This window comes from Heterocephalus glaber, unplaced genomic scaffold, assembly GCF_053883595.1.
Source record: "Heterocephalus glaber isolate CG9 unplaced genomic scaffold, H.glaber_assembly_v1.0 deba00001504, whole genome shotgun sequence".
Classification (NCBI taxonomy): Eukaryota; Metazoa; Chordata; class Mammalia; order Rodentia; family Bathyergidae; genus Heterocephalus; species Heterocephalus glaber.
In genome coordinates this window covers 53,648,831-53,665,776 of record NW_028258324.1, presented here as the reverse complement: position 1 = coordinate 53,665,776, position 16,946 = coordinate 53,648,831, and the positions used below count along the sequence as shown (strand labels likewise).

The window sequence follows — 16,946 nt, the reverse complement described above, 5'->3', positions numbered from 1 at the left end:
TGACATATAGCCCATGATTTTATATATTTCTTTCTTCCAGTAATCAGCATATATACAAAGAGATGTAATTATTTGTAGTGTTTTAAAATAAAGCATTATTTTGATAGTAAACCTTCACATGGTTTAATTTTTTAAAATCATATAATGCATTCTAATATTAGACACAAAATATTTTGGATTTGCTGCATTTTTAAAAGTATCTGTGCCATTGTTCTTTGAGTAGAAATGCTTTCTTTGGGTATTATCTGTGGTTTGTATTATCAGGGCTTTTTCTCTGCTGGGACATATAGTAATTGAAAGTTGAGTGCAGACTTCATGACTATGTTTTTGAATTGATCAAATCATCTTAGAGTTGCTTTGTAAAGCTTAATTAATACTTTTTAAATGCTTTACAATCTTATTAAAGGCATGGAAAGAAAGTTTTATCCTGAGTTCTGAAATATTAGGCTTCCACATTATATCTTCAAAGAATATGAGATTTCTTTTATGTCAAAATCTGCTAACACAAAGTAAAGAAGGAAAGAATTGAGATGATGATCTCCCCAAGAAAAACGTAAGTGATGACATTTCCACTCTGCTCCTTTGTACAATCCATTACCTCAGAGGATCATTCTGATCTTCAAAGCTCCTGTAATTTACATCTTAGAATTTTTAATGCCTAGAATCATTGTGTGCCATGCTTTCCAAAAGATGACCTCCAACATTAAAACACAGACGTTTCCCGTGCAATTTACTCAATGCCTATAAGCCTAAAGGGAAAAAAAAGGAAAGAAAAAGAAAAAAGTACCTCTAAAATACTCTATTCCTAAATTCTTACATAAAATTTCTATCTGCATGATAAATGTTAAATAAAAAGATTCTAATTTTTTTGTTAATATATTCTCTTCAAACCAGTAGGGTGCAGAATCTCTGACAATAAATGGAATTGGCAGAATTTGATTATCAATCGTGAAGAGAAAAATCACTTTAATTTAATAAATAAATCATTCTTCTACCTGGATTGACTAAAAATCATAATAATAATATCCTTTCTTCATTCTATTCAGGATAAAAGCCTTTTTGAAATGTTAGACAACTATTTTGTTTTTGTCATACTCTTCTTTTGTATTTAAAGTATTCAGGGGAAAAGAAAGAAGGGAATGGAATTAATATGAGAAAAAAAATGGAAACAAAGTCTTTGTAGATAGGGAGGGGTGGAGGGGTTGAAGGGAGGGCAGGGAAATGGGGAAAAAATAAGAACCAAGATGGATTATGTAAAGGTGCAAATTTCCAATGATGAATGTCATTATATTATATACCTAAAATATACCAATAAAATTAATTTTTTAATTTTTTAAATAAAATAGTCAATGAAATAATTGTTTAAATAAGTGACAAGAATATAATCCTCTGTAAGAAAAAAAATCTTGCCCTAGGAATATTTTGCTGTGTAGATAAGTATGAAGGGCTTTTAAAAAGTTAATACAAAATTAAATTGCTAAAACAGATTCAAAAGTATGATAGTCATTCAAGAATATCAAATGGGAAGACTTTTTCAAGAAGCAAAACAATCAGTATTCCTAAAACCTCCCCAGATCCACCTGTTTCCTGTTATTTGGAATACCATCACTCAGATCTCTTTTCCAAGACCCGCCCCAAAAGTTCCTCCTTCTGTGCAATTTTCTTTTGCAAACCTAGAAAGAGTAGCTTCTGTCTGAGTGTCAGGTAATGGGCTAAGTGGTAGAGATAACAAAAATTGATAGGCAACAGTTTCTGTTCTGCCCCTGAAATGAAGGGAAGAAGCCGTAATTAGATAAACTCGAGTCGAATGGAGAAAGTGCCACTATAGTAACATGACCAGGTAGGCTTGAGGTAAAAATAAAAAATATTCATAGTCATCATGGTTCTACAATACTGTCTTCATACTTCTACCTGAGCACTTTGTCAGTATTCAGGCCAACCTCCACCCTAAATACAGTGTTCCTCTATTCATTCAAAAATATTCATTTAGTTTCGTCTACGTGCTAGGCATTGGGCTAGGCACAGCAAGTATTGTCTGAGTTGGGTGTGGTAGTGCATCCCTGGAATCCCAGCACTCGGAAAGCAGAAAAGCAGAAGGATCGCTGTGAGTTCAAGGCCACCCTGGACTACATAGCTAGTTCAAGGCCAGCCTGAGCTACACAGTGAGACCCTGTTTTAAAAAACAAAAACAGGGCTGGGGATGTAGCTCAGTGGCTCCACGCCTGCCTCACAAGTGGAAGGTCCAGAGTTCAATCCCCAGTACCAAAAACAAGACAAAACAAAACAAAAAAGCAAAAACAGCAAGTCTGGAGTTTTGATAGAAATATAACCCATGTCATGATGGATGCTGACCCCAGCAATATGAAAGAGGAATCTGATTAATGTATGTTGAATAAATAAATTAATAATTACTGAGTGAACTTATTGGCAAACAAGGTTTAGAAATTGCATTAGAGTGCACACACATTTGAGTTTAACTAGGCCTGGCTCAGGCAGTTGAACTCAGTAATGACAATGAGACAGGAGGAACCACAACTCAATACTATACCTATGATTTATCAATCACTTGGAAAAACTTAACTGTTTTTAACTCATGAATCTTCATAATAATTAAAGAGAATCAAACCAAAGTAAAGAAACTAGAAAACATTCTGCAGGAATTACTATAAAGAATTTTCACTGCTCTCAAAGCCAAAAGAGAATTTAAACATAAATTCCAATAATTTTAGGAAACTGGTAAAAGCCTTGGTCACAATAGTATAGAATAAGAAACAACCCAAATATTCATTAACAGGATGATGGGTAAACATATCTTAATACCAAAATAAAAAGGAATAAACTAATGATACAAGGCAACAATATTCTTGAAACTCAAAAATGCTATTATGTTGCATGAAAAAAGTCAGGCACCAAACGGTACGTGCTGTTTGATTCCATCTATGTAAAGTTTAAGAAAAAGCAAAGCTAGTCTATGATAGAACAGTGATCACCTGGAAAAAGAGATTACTGGGAAGAAGGAAAAGAACTTCCTGAGATGATGGCAATGTTCTATATCTTATTTTGAGCGATTGTTAGCAGATTGTATATAATTGTCAAAATTCCTGGAACTGAATCCTGAAGACCCATGCATTGTATAAAAATTATAGCATAAGAAAACAATCTTGGGCTGGGGATGTAGCTCAGTGGTAGAGCACCTGCCTAGGTGCATGAAGCTCTGGGTTCAATCCCCCAACCCTTCCATTAATCAATAAATAATATCTTGGAAACATTACATATGTTCTAATTCCCACTTATTTTCTAGAATTTTATTCAAAGCGTAATTTTAGAAGCTTGATTTTATTTTGCAGATCTTTAAACCTGCTTCTACAAATCTGAATTATTTCCAGGGCTGGGGTGTAGCTCAGTGGTACAGCACTTGCTTAGCATGTACAGGCCCTGAGTTAAGCTCCAGCATGCAAAACTCAAAATCCCTGTATTATTTTTGCAAATTACATATTAACATGAGTAAATAATGGGCTGAATGTTTGGTATGGATATGGCACTAGACCAACCAATGATAGAGCTCATTGCCTTGTGAGATTCTCTTCAGAAACAACGGTTTGACATACTTCTATGAAGTCCTTCACAGCAGCACGAGGCTCCTTCCTTTGGAAGCATGCACACAGGCTCCTGGTATCAACAGAAGATCTGTTTTGAGTTTTTGCCCCTGGAAATGATAGGCTTTGTGCTGACTCATCCACACCCTCTCACCTGGCCTCCCTAACCCAGCACACATATCTGTGAGGCAGTTGCTTGGGGTGAGGGATTTAATCTGTGGAGAGTGGAGCTGAAGGTCTCTCTCACTAAGAGTATTTTTGACTGTATGGAAATGAGAAGCCTGACCTTGGCCTCATTAGCACCCTCTTGCAAACAGCCAAGTGCATCAGCCGCCGGCACATACCAAGAATAAATTGAGAAATGTTGAGTTGATAGTGATATTAAGGTACACAAAAGGCCATTCTTTTCCCTTTAAGTCCTTGGTGATATGAAGCACATTCTCAAGCTTTCTAATGCCCAGAATCACAGTCCCACTAGCACTGCTGCCCTGCTTTCCCTTGTGTGCCTTCCAAACAAATAGCCAAGTAGTAGGTATGACTTTTACTCTACAAACAAGGGTTTATGAAAAATGTCACAATACTTCATTTTGTTCCAAAATCAAAATATATTTTGCATAAGTCCACATCTTACTGGGCCTCACAGTGTTATGCAAAAGCCCCTGGAAACTTACCCAGAGCATGTCACTTAGATGGAGTCCGCTTGTTTTCAGTTCATACTAATCACCATGCATGTGCTCAGCATCCAAGCTCTTTGGATCACTTAAGGTCAGGCAGCTCTGCTGACTCCTGCCAAGCTCGGCACAGGCGTCTTTGCCAGGGCTGAGAGCTCCAGAGTGTAATATCCAGCCTCTCTAGGCACACCACAAAGTGACTCCTCTCCTTCTCTCACAGGGGCTGAGCAAGTGTGCCACTACTTGGAGAGAAGCCAAAGACCACCATCTTCCTCAACCTTGAGGGACTCTTGTCTTCTCTTTGCTTTTGGCCACTTTTCAAAGCATTCACCTTGAGATAGGATTTGTGGAGGAGAAAAGAGAGAAGAATAAAACAAGACAATATAAATTAATATCTCAATTATGCAAACACCCACACATCCTAACAATATACTGATCAAGATAGCTGGCTTTGATTTGATATCATTCATAAGCTGTAGGAAGTTCCTACATACAAAACCCTCACTTTCATTATTTATAAGATGAGAATAAGCTTTAGCTCCACTATTTTACAAGTCTATTTTAAGGACTAAAGTAAACAACTATAACCTTGTACCATTTAGAGAATCTGTTTTCCATTTATTAATTCATATACTCTTCTATATCATCCTTAAAAGATACAACAGTGTTTATGAGTGAAAGGCACAAAAGTTATATAATATGCTTTTTAAATGAAGATCCAGCAATCATACCTTGATGTATCTTAAAAGTCTCTTCCATGCCTGTCCCCAACTACTACACTATTCACCACATTCTATTAATTGTGAAAAATGGTATTCCAATTATTTTCCTATTATCTCTCAGGCCCTACCCTAACCTTTTATGTGATGGCCTTATGTTCTCACAGATTAATCTATACTTTTTTTTTTTCCTCTGTGGCTATTTATTTTTTTATGATGCTGAGGATCAAACATTGAACACAGAACCGTCACATTAAGCTATATCCCCAGCCATTTAATGTGTATTTATTTATTTATTTTTACTTTTTTTTTTTTTAAGCTAGGTTCTTGCTAAGTCACTAAGTTATTTGTGCTGGTCCAAAATTGCAATCCTCCTACCTCAGCCTCCCAGGATGCTGGGATTACAAGTGTGCATCACCATGCTTGGCTTCTGTGTCAATTTTAAAGGACTCTCAGAAGCCACCTTCCCATCACTGCTTGGGGCTACATCAACTTTCTTGCCATAATAGCATACAAAATCAGTCTCATTTCAATCTTGAAGGAACAATAAAGTCACATGTGCTATGGCATGGGCTCCTTTGAGAACTTCTGCAACATGGCCATCTTTCCTTCCTCTTTGTGAATAAATGACTAAGGAAAGATCTGACTTACATGTAAAATTCTTTTCTCAATAGCCAGAAAAATTAGAAACAGTCCATCATAACCATACTCAGAGCTATGCCAAACAAAACAAATGAAAAATACCAAGGAAACAATTTCTTCTCATTGGGTACAACGTGAAGCAATATAGCTCATCGTCTACTCTGGCTGGATTGAGAGATGGTCTGGGATACAAATGGGCCTACATTACTTCATGAGTAATGGCTCATGGTTTGGCTGGAGGATAAAGGATTTGGAAAGAAAGGATTAGAAGATTGTCTACAAAGCAGTATGTAAACAGACCTGTTAACTCTACACAGAGTGTTTGCCATGGGAATGCTCACAAAGGCATCTGCTGCACACAAAGCTCTCAATAATCACATAGAAAAGATAGCCTATTAGATGAGTGTCTGTCAGCTTCTTTCTCCAAATACCCAAGTATGTGCTCAATAGATTCATGTGCAAAAGACCATGACAGCCGACATGAAGGGCCAACCTCAAAAACTTTCTGTGATCTGCTAATCATCACTACTAAGTGCTTAAGTTGAGAACAGGAGAGGCAAACACTGTGCTCCTATGATGTCATCATTTGGTGGGAAGGGAAACAATCCAGCCACCAGCTATGCTGAATCCTTAATCCTGGAGGAGCTGCAATTGTCCTTATTAGAATTGACACTTAATTCTGGATATTGCTTTGTCTTCTCTGCTTGGAATAATTTGCCAACACACCCTCTGTGGATTTATGGATTGCCTTATTTACTTTCATAGTATCTCACAGAATATTGCTTCAGACTAAGGAACTCACTTCACAGTACATATGTGTGCATACACACACACGTAAATATATGTAATAATGTGCTTGCACTCATGGAGCTCACTGGCTTTCCCACTGACACCTAGAAGTGCTTGAAGCAAAGACAGAATGGCCACCTAACAATTCAGCTATAGTTCTTATTGACAGAACATCCTGTGTAGTGGAAGCAATATCCAACAAGATACAATGTATCCTCTAAGCCAGTGGTCAATATACAGTGATTTTTACACATAGCCAGAATCTATGGCTCTGAACAAAGAGGTAAAAATGAAAGAATTCCTTTTGCTATTCATCCTAATAACCCCACTTAGTTAATTTATGTTTTTCCTTCTCGCAGTTCTGTTCTCAACTTGTTTGAGAACTTACTTCTTAAAGAAAGAATGATTCTACCAGGGAAACAATTGTTCCATTCAATTGGAATCTGGCCATGGGTTCCTCATGTCACTGACCAATAGTCAAAGGAAGGGTCGATGTGCTGGCTGCTGTAATGGATCCTGTTTACCTGTATCGGTTGCTGCACGATGCTGGCATTGTAGGCAAGATCTAGAGCTGAAAGGTCTTTCCACCCGAACGATTTATAATTTACTATGTGTAATAAGGACAGGATTGTAAAAGAACTCAGATCCTTCAAGAATGAAGCTTTGAGTCACCTTACCAGATAAGGAGCATTGACCACCTGGCTGAAGGCAAGGCGAATGTTGAATATATGGTAGTAAAAAGGCATTTATAAATATTAACTGTGGCTTTGTGACCAGTCTCAGAAATAAAGCAGCAGATATGGATATTTCTTCTTCATTTGTTTCTATCTAGTTTCTTCCTCTTAATTCCCTCATTTTATATAAGCAGTGTCAGTGACAAGTATATATAATTTTAAAACAAATAATAACTGACATCACCTAGAGATGGAGATGAAAAAGACGAAAGACATTTGTGTCCCTCTTTTAGGGGGAGAAAGTACAGGCATGTTTTACAGAAAGAAGTTGCAACTTGCTAGACAGAAGCAGGCAGTTATTATTATTGTTTTAGTAGAGAAGTTTTTAAATGGGTACAAGAGAGTACTGGGGTGCCTGATAGCTATGGGGTTGGGGAGATGGTTACACCTATAGTCTCTTGACCCTAGACCCCTAGACTCACCTTCTCTGTGATGTCAGCTTGGAATATAATAAACACATCTCTAAGATTCTTTTGTTCAGCCTCTTCCAGTTAGATTCTGCCAATAAGAGGGGATTCTGAAGAAAGAGAGTGGGGGAAGGGGAAAGGGAGGGAGGGAGAGAGAGAGAGAGAGAGAATGTGTGTTCCTGCCTTCGCTCTCAGCACCTCTCCAGCACAGGGACAGCAAAGACTCTCAGATCTTTGTCGACATCCTGAGGATGTGTAATCCCCTCTGGGGTTTGGACACCAGCCATGCAGTGCTCTCTTGCCCTCTTGGAAGCCCTAGAACGGCCCTGAGCCTGCCCTTGAGTTTTCAGCCAGCTGAGCTATGATCTCAGTGTGCCTCAGCTGCATGACAATGGCCTCTTCCCAGGTCCCTCAAGGGCGGCTCCTTATTTGTGCCCCCAGGTCCTGATGTTTCTGCCTTAGCCCTAAGCAGTGGCAACTATTTCTCATTTTAACAGCTAGCCCTAGGGATGGTAACTATTTCTGATTTTAACTATCTCTGGATCAGCCTATTAACTTTCCTTAACCCCCAGGACACTAATTCCTTGTATTCAACACTTCTGTTTAATATACCTAGTATGGCTTCTCCTTTCCTGAATGGATTCTGGCAGATACCAACATATATTTTTAGAGTTCATAATAAAAACTAGAAAACATGCATATAGCCAAAATAAAAATATTCAGTATTCATGAGCATTTTTTATTCTTTTGAGTTTTAAAGACTTAAACCTCCTCTAGAATGCAACCTCTTTCTACTGCTGGACAGCGTTGAAAACTCATTTTCCCTTGGGGGCGTCACATAACTGTCTCAGTGTTCTGAGTGGCATTTTGCCCTGCTTCTAGTCTTCTTTCAAACACAGAAACAGGATGTACTTCCCTTCCTAGAGTGCTAGAAGCAGAGACTCAAATAATTATTTAGATGTGAATGTGGGGTTGTCAAAATAATGACTTTTCAAACACTGCAGACTCAGCCTTTACCTGGCACACAGGACGCTTTCCACATCTTGGTTCATATGGTGCAAAACCAGAGCAATCCTTTTCCTGTCTTTTGGTAGAAAGGTTAAGTGGGCAAACTTCTTAGTCCTACCAACTGTCATGATGAGAACATGACCAATGTATGCATCAATGCTACCTGGACAAAACTTGAAAGGATTGGCTTCTCAGAAAAATATGCTTCCACAGGAATGTGACAATAGCAACATGCTTCCTAAAAGCTCTGTTCAGTTGGAGTAGTTTCAAAATGAGACAGCAAAAACAATAGCCTTGTGTTCCTCTTTTACTTCCCACTTTATATCTGTGTCCCTTTCTCTGTGTCCCTGCCCCTCCCCGTTAATATATGTATATAAGGACATCAGGTAGTTTTCATTTGAGTGCATATTTGTAAGCTGGGGTGAGAGAAAGCATCTAAAATAAAGTGAGGGATCCCACCACCATGTGTATTGTGATTCATATTGTGAGTAAACAAGCAACAGTCAATATTTCAGGAATATGCTTCATTTGGACTTATGCAATTCATCCCACAGAGGTAAAGTTTATATTGTACCTGGAAGACCGGGGACTTGTTCTTTGTGTTACCCCTGCCTCTGTCGGTGGACTACAAGCCCATTTGAGACAATGTGATCTTTCACACTGCTGTGAAGGGTGTGCCCTTCACATATTTCCAATGGGTTATTATTTTAAAGAAGCTCTTGACTTTAAAAGAGGCCACACCTCTAACTTGAGCTATGTTACCAATCATTCTAGATTTAGTAATTGTCTGGCTACCAGACGAAGCATGGAGAGGGGAAAATATCCAACCATTTAAAATATTTTCAAGTGCAAAAGGAAACCAAAGCATGGTCATGTTGAATGTGACCTGATGCTTATTATAATAGTCACTTTGTCCATTGCTCTGCAGATGCGGTAGGAGAGAGAAGATAGTTTTTGCCTGTGGAAACAGCAAAGGAATATTGTTTCCTGGGGACCAGCATTCCTAAGGTTACCTTTTGAAGGTGTTTTTCTTCTTCTCTCAAACTATAGGGACAGAATAAATTGCTCCACTGACAATAAAGGTGAGGACTGAAGATTTGAGAGGACCAAGAAAATCACTGGAAATCAGAAGAAATACCACCTCCTTCAAGGAGAGTTAATTCTTCCTCCTTCTTTTGGACATCACAGTTTAATTATTTCATTAGACTCTACCTCTTCGCTAGAAGGCAAGAAACATGTCTTATTCAGCTTGGTATGTGCCCAGTGTTAACCTGTGCTCAGCACAAGAGGATTCCATGTGTTTATCAAGTAATGACTGAATAAAAGAAGGCATACTTGGGAACTAGATCTTAAACCTCAATAATGAACCTGCCTGGGTATTCAGGATAAAGTTGTTGGCTGAGGTTGGATCAGAATATTCTTAAAGCACATTACTTAAAATACCAGGAATGATAAATAATCTGGAGGCCAAGTACAGACCAAGAATAGATGAAGGAAGGGAAATGGGAAGGGAAAAGAGAAGGGCTTCCCACTGACTTTAGGCACCCCATCCCCCACCCCCATACCTCTGAAAGCCATCTCAGAATACCCTTTGACCCATCAATTGCTGAAATAACCCAAGTGCAAGATTACACGCCCACACACACACTTGCACACACATATTTCTGTGGAATTTAATGTTTTTCCTGTCAAGGAGTCTGCTTTCCAGCCATGAAAACTATTTCTCAAATTATCTATCAGCAAAGGAAAAACAAAACAAAACAAAAATCTCCAGGCAGCAGTGAGAAAAAAACAATGGTGGATTGTGGAATTCCTGACATAACCAATTCAAAATGATTAACTGTTTGTTACCTAGGAAAAAGAAGTGTTCCTTTATTTTCCTGGATTTGGTGAATACTATCATAGGCAGGAGGCTGCCTTCAGAGTCTCTTAATACTAACTACATGTTGAAATACAGACCCCAGTGACTAGCAAGAAACTGAAGTGCTGCCTGCATATTCAAGATGATGCCAAGTCATACACCCTTCTCGGTCATTCTCTGGTTCAGATCATATTCTTGCCAGTTTCTCCCAGAGGGACTGGAATTCTGTGCCTATCTTGAATAGCAGATGAGATCTTCTGAGCTGGTAACTAGATTGCCTAATAGCAAATCTCTTTAGATTCTCTCTTCTTTAATCCGACTACTGATTCATATCAAAATAATACATGAAAGAAAGCAAGAGAACTAGCTCATTTGTGGACTATAGGTTTTTAAAAGTCTAAATCAAATCAAGCCCCACACATTTAAAGGATACATAGTTGATTGGGAACTTTATCATGGATTGCTCATACTGTAACACCTGAAACTACCAATCAACCAGACAAATGAATTTTATGTGCCTCCTCACATGGTACAAAATCAATGATATAGCGCCTTCTATGAAACAGTCTTATCTAAAACCTAAATTTCAGTTTAACCAAACCTTGAGGTCTAACTACAAGAATAAGAGATGGAAGAGAAAGAAGATTTTCTTTACAGCCACAAAAATATAAGCAGTAAAAACCTGAATGTGGAATATGCAATAAACAAAACCATTTATTCAACAAGCATGAAAAACTAGGAAGAGACCAACTATAGATTTTGAGATTTCTTCAAACAAATCAACAACTCAAAAAACAAAACAAAATATCTGAAGTGAAAAAACTGAACATAGGTTATTAGATGAATCTATGATATTAATATTAATTGGTACTTTTGGTAGGTCTGATCATGGCATTGTGCTCATGTTTTAAATGTCCCAATTTTATGGATAAAATGATAGATTGTTTAGGATTTACTTTAAAACTAAACCAAAAAGAAGAATGTGAGAGAATAGATGAAACAAGAAGGGGAGAAATTACGAGATTTGGTGTAAAGTACATGAGCTATGATATTCTCTATACTGTATTCTGGAGCATGCTTGAAATTTTTCATAATTAAACAAAATAAAAATGAATACCATGACCAAATAAGAGAATCTCCAGAAATGCAAAAGTGACTTCACATTATAAATATTTCACCATGACAAAAGGTTAAAGGAGAAAACTATTTGATCAACTTAATAGATGTTAAAAAGGCCTTGAATAACGCAATATATAGTCTTGAATTTAACAACAAACAAAATCTGAAAAACAACAGAGGATTTGTTAAATGTATTAGAATACCGTTACTGCATAAATGCAGTATTTATTTAAAATGACGTCGTAGAATACTACATACAAGAAACATAAAAGCATGTTCATGAGATACTAAATGAAAAAATTTTTACCCAAGAGTGAAGTGGGATTTAATTTTATATTTATCTACCAAAAGGTTAACAGCGGTTAGATGTGGGGTTTGGTTTGGGATGGTTTGTAATTTTTATTTTCTTTTTCATACTTAGCTATATTTTCCAAAGTGTCTACAGAGCCAGCTGTGGTGGCTCACGCCTATAATTTCAACACTTGGAAAGCAGAGGCAGAAAGATTGCCCCAAGTTAGAGGCCAGTCTGGGATATATAGAGTTCAAGGCCAGCCTGAACTACATAGCAAGACATTGTCTCAAAACAAATAAACAAAATGTCTACAGAGAAAATGTTATATTTTTAACCCAGAGAAAGCATATAATATTAAACTTTTAAATTTCATACTCTTCTGGTCTTTTTTTCCAGTAACAAATATATCTGAATGAACTCTTATTTTATCAAAATTTCTGCATTTTTTCCAAAAGACTATCTCAAGGCACTTGTCAAAAATGTCTTTTTGGAATTATAATCTATAGTGTTTATAGTATTTTTGATGTAATAATGTGATCATAATAAAAATAAGAGGTCCTATGGAAAAAAAATTCATATTTAATGCCTACAGCCACTTTGAGATGATTAAATTATATCAACTGTATTTTAAAACAATTCCTATTTTATAACTGGATGTATATGGCACAGAGGCTGAGAAATACAAAGCAGAATAATTTTTACACAGCAGAGTATTCAGGTATTTATTCTTTTTTGATTTTATAATGATGTTATAAAGGACAAGAAATTAAGTGATGCATTTTAGAATGATTTGTACCCTAAGTAAATTAAATTGTTAAAGTTCCAGTGAAAAGGGTAGTTTCAGATACTACTTTGCTATAAGTGTATGAAAAATAAACCCATGATTTCTTAATCAAATAATAAATGAATCATTAGAAGAGAATTAAGCTTTATTGTGAACTGTGTTGGTAAAAATCTAATTGTTTTATGTCCCATGTATTGATAGTTCTAAAGTACTGGGGAAATAAACAAACAAAAAGATGAAGTAAACCAAAAAGAAATCAACATTCCTCTAAATTCCATATTTTCCAAAATCTCATCCCTGAGCCTGAAAATGCAGTTATATTTGTAAGTCAGATGGAGCTTCTCTCTCTGAGTGAACTTGGCTTATTTTCAGTCTAATTACTAAATTTGCATGATTGATATAAACTTACTTACATACAGGTATTCCCTAAAAGAAGTGAAAGTTTTACAATAAAGACTTAAAAATATATCATTGAACTAAAGGAGCAATGTACAAGCTGCTGTTCTCATTCAGTAACTACAACTGCCCACTTAGCACAAAGAGTATTGGGACTTTGCAGTGAGCTTGGTCATTGGGACTACATGTTAAATGAAATGTAGGAATATAATTTAGTATCGATAGTCAACCTTCCCCCTATATATTTTTTTTACATCTCTGAAATTATCAGTCTTAAAAATGCTCCTTTTCGGTATAATAGATAATGTGAAATAGGAAGAAAAGGGGCAAAGGGGAAGGGGGGAGTGGAAGAGGTAGGGGAAAGGAAAGAAGGGAATGGAATTAATATGAGAAAATTTTAAAAAAGGAAACGAAGTCTTTGTAAATAGGGAGGGCAGGGGAAGGGGGAAAAAATAAGAACCAAGAGAGACTATGTAAAGGTGCAAATTTCCAATGATGAATGTCATTATACTGTATACCTAAAATGTACCAATAAAAGGATATACAGTTTAAAAAATGCTCCTTTTCCGCACGACCAGAGTAGACTTGATGGGAGCAGATCCTTGCTAGTGTGGCTTGGTGGCTGTATGATACTGTGCTCTGCATTTTCCTTCCAGTAATAAAATATACAGATCTGAGATCTCATGCAATCTAAATTAAATATATCTGATCTCTATATAGACTGTTGAACAGCTATATTAAACGAGCAAGTTTCACCCTATGTTTTCTCATCTTTTTGACACAAGTTCCAAACCACTGACCAGAGAAACACGCAATATTGAAAGTAAAAATTTGTAATACTGAAAGTTTCAACTTTAGCTATTTTGACTAATATCATAAGACTTAAATTAATAATACTGTAATTTATTCATTTAATTCCAGTGATTTTAAGAGCTACATGAGATATCAAAGAATTTAACAAACTACCATTTTAAAAATATTCTTGTAAAAATATCTGTTATATGCTGCATGCAATGTTAGAAACTGGAATGGAGAACATTTAGCTTACTCTTCTTTTTATTATAATAAATTTTAAGGCAGAATTAGACATGCTAATCTATATGATAGGCTATTATAAGGCATTAGTCTTTACAATTAAAATGTATTTTTGTTTCCTGTAAATCTAAAATTATTAGGGAAGAGAAAATGAACACACACACACACACACACACACACACACACACTGCATTGAGGAAGCTCAGTGATAAGAGCCATAAATTATTTTAGGTTAGAATGATTGTTGCCAATATAAAGCTATTTATATTTAAATTATTACAACACTTGAGGTAAATAGTTCTTTCCCACCAAGCACTGTTCTTTCTAGGATTCTCTAGAATCTATAACTCCAATCTCTTTCCAATGTTCCAAATCCATATTTCCACCTGCCTCCTGGTCATCAACACCTGGATGACCTGCAGGCCATGCACAAACCTGGAACTCATTTATTTACCCAACCCATCTCTTCCCCAAGGACTCCTAATCTCAGAAAATGGCACTGCCTTCTACATAGTTATGTAGTTGCAGGGGTTGGAAATTTTAACTCATAGGCCATGCTTAACTGGACGCCAAATCCCACAGAGCCTCGAAACATCCCTCAAATTTATATATTCTATTATATTACTGATGGCTTTGTCCTACTCAGGTTATCCTTTCCTCTCAAGAATAATATTTTAAAATACTCTGAACAAAGTTCTGTTTCTGGTCTAGATAAAACAATAATAATTGAATTTATCCTTCCTCTTAAAACAACTGAAAAACTGAACAAATATCTGATACAATGGTTCTCAAAGCCTGAACATTAAACAAAAAAGGGGAGTAATCCTTGAGAGATGGTGTTATAGTTATTATCTAAAATGTTTACTCCAAAGAGTATTGTGTTGAAGGCTTGATTGGCAGCTACCAGGCTTTTGAAACGCTTGGATCATGAGGACTCTAGCTTCATCAATGGATTAATCCATTGACAAGAGATCATCATTTGATGGCATTAATGGGAGGTAATGGAAACAGGAAGTGGGAGCTGGTGGAAGGGAGTGGATCATGGGGTGTGATTTTGGAGACTATATATCTGGTCCCCAGCCCCTTCCTCTCTGGCTCTTTCTCTGCTTTCTCTCTGCTTCTTCAGTGTGACAAGGTGAGCAGCTTTCCTCTTCCATGCCTTTCTACCATGATCTTCCTTGGCCCAGGCTTCAAAGCAACAAAACTGGTTACCATGGACTGAAACTTCTGAAACAGTGACTCAAAATAAACTTTTCATTCTTTAAGTTAATTTATCTGTTAAGAATTTGCAAAATATAAATTATTAAAATTGGAATAAAAAATTGAAATAAAAACATCAGAAAAGCACAAGGTATATATTTTAGCAAACTGAACTACAAATCAAATTTTTCTCCTAGATCCAAAGCAACAGTGGATATTTGGTGTGATATTTCCACTTATATTTGCTACCATGCATTTTACGCAGTATGTATTGGGTTTTTTTGAGTTCATGATACATGAAGACAACCCAGGGAAAAAACTTTAGATATGCTAAGTCTGAAATAAACACAATTTATTAGTTTCAGTAAATAAAAACATCGCACGCTGCATATCCCACCAAACCAGGAGAAGGATGAGAGAATATGTATCTGATCCTCCAGAAAAGGCATCTTTCTCCCTTTTTCATTTTTTGTGTCCTAATTGTACAAAAATGGTATAATAAATTCTGTGGTAGTAGTCTTGCTTTTAGTACACTGAAATCTAATGTTTTATTTTCAACCTCTGCTTCTGATGTGAAATGATTATGCTAATAAGTAGTAAAGAATCCAGATCTATAAGAGACATACTTCCAAATAATATAATGAATTTATTTCAAAGTAACATGAATCCTAGAAACAAACTCAGCCAATATATCTCGTAAAACTTGGCTATTAATTTGAGTAAATAGTTCCCCGAACTATAGCAGGGGGGAACAGGGTAAAAACTTAAGTGTTGCTTAATGCTGAGTCAAGAGGACCATCTCACTGACATAGGTGTGACTTACAATGTCAGCAAAGCCAAACTTCTGTGTGCAAGAGCTGCCATACTCTAAGGGTGAACACAGTCTCAAGCTGATATTATAAATGCTTGATCCCCTACTTGGTATTCTATACAACTACATTTCCACAACCGAAATTGAGTTCCAAAGTTACATACAATCACAAGAATTATTTTCAAGACTTTTTATTAGAGTAGGTTAAATGAATGCAAAAGTAGAATTATCGATTTCTAAACTAAATTAACAACCATAAACACTAAAGCCAAGCATGATGGCATAACCCTATAGTCCCATGGGACTACACGTAGTCCCTTGGGAGGCTGACAAGAGGATCACTTCAACTCAAAAGTTCCAGGCCAGTAGCAAGACTCTGTCTCTAAAAAAAAAGAAAAGAAAAGAAAAGAAAAAATACATAAACATGATATAAATGGTTTCTTTCTCAAAAAATTTCAACCAGATACAATATTGCTTCTAACCAAACCAAGAATATTATGAAACCATGAAGTAGAATGCAAAATCAATCATGTCAATCAGCTTCTTTTACCTTCTAACATGTGTGAGGGTATGATATCTATTCCTGTGTATTAACTGCTTTTAAAAATATATTTGAGGGGGCCAGGGATTTAGCTCAGTAATTCTTCTGCCTGCCTCAAAAGCACCAGGTCCTGAGTTTAATTCCCTACACCAAAAAATATATATATATTTGAGGGCTGGGGATATATCTCACTGGCACTGCACCTGCCTGGCAAGTGCAAGGTCCTGAGTTTGACTCCCTGTACAAAATATATATATATATACACACACATATACATATATATTTGAAAAAGAAGTATAAAAATTCAGTAAAGCTATAGGTTGAAGAAATAAAATTGTAGT

At 36.4% G+C, this 16,946-nt stretch overlaps 1 protein-coding gene across 4 annotated transcripts in view; it reads right to left on the bottom strand.

Moving 5' to 3' along the window:
• The window catches only part of LOC101701652 (spermatogenesis-associated protein 31A1), a 343,100-nt gene that overhangs the window by 248,076 nt on the left and 78,078 nt on the right, over positions 1–16,946 (bottom strand). For 3 of the 4 annotated variants that reach the window (XM_087186530.1, XM_087186531.1, XM_087186533.1), the window contains exon 2: positions 4,268–4,598. The gene's annotated coding sequence lies outside the window, so the exon portion shown is untranslated. Of the gene's footprint in view, positions 1–4,267; positions 4,599–7,573; positions 8,213–16,946 lie in introns of those variants that run through there. The other variant, XM_087186532.1, reaches the window with a different exon arrangement.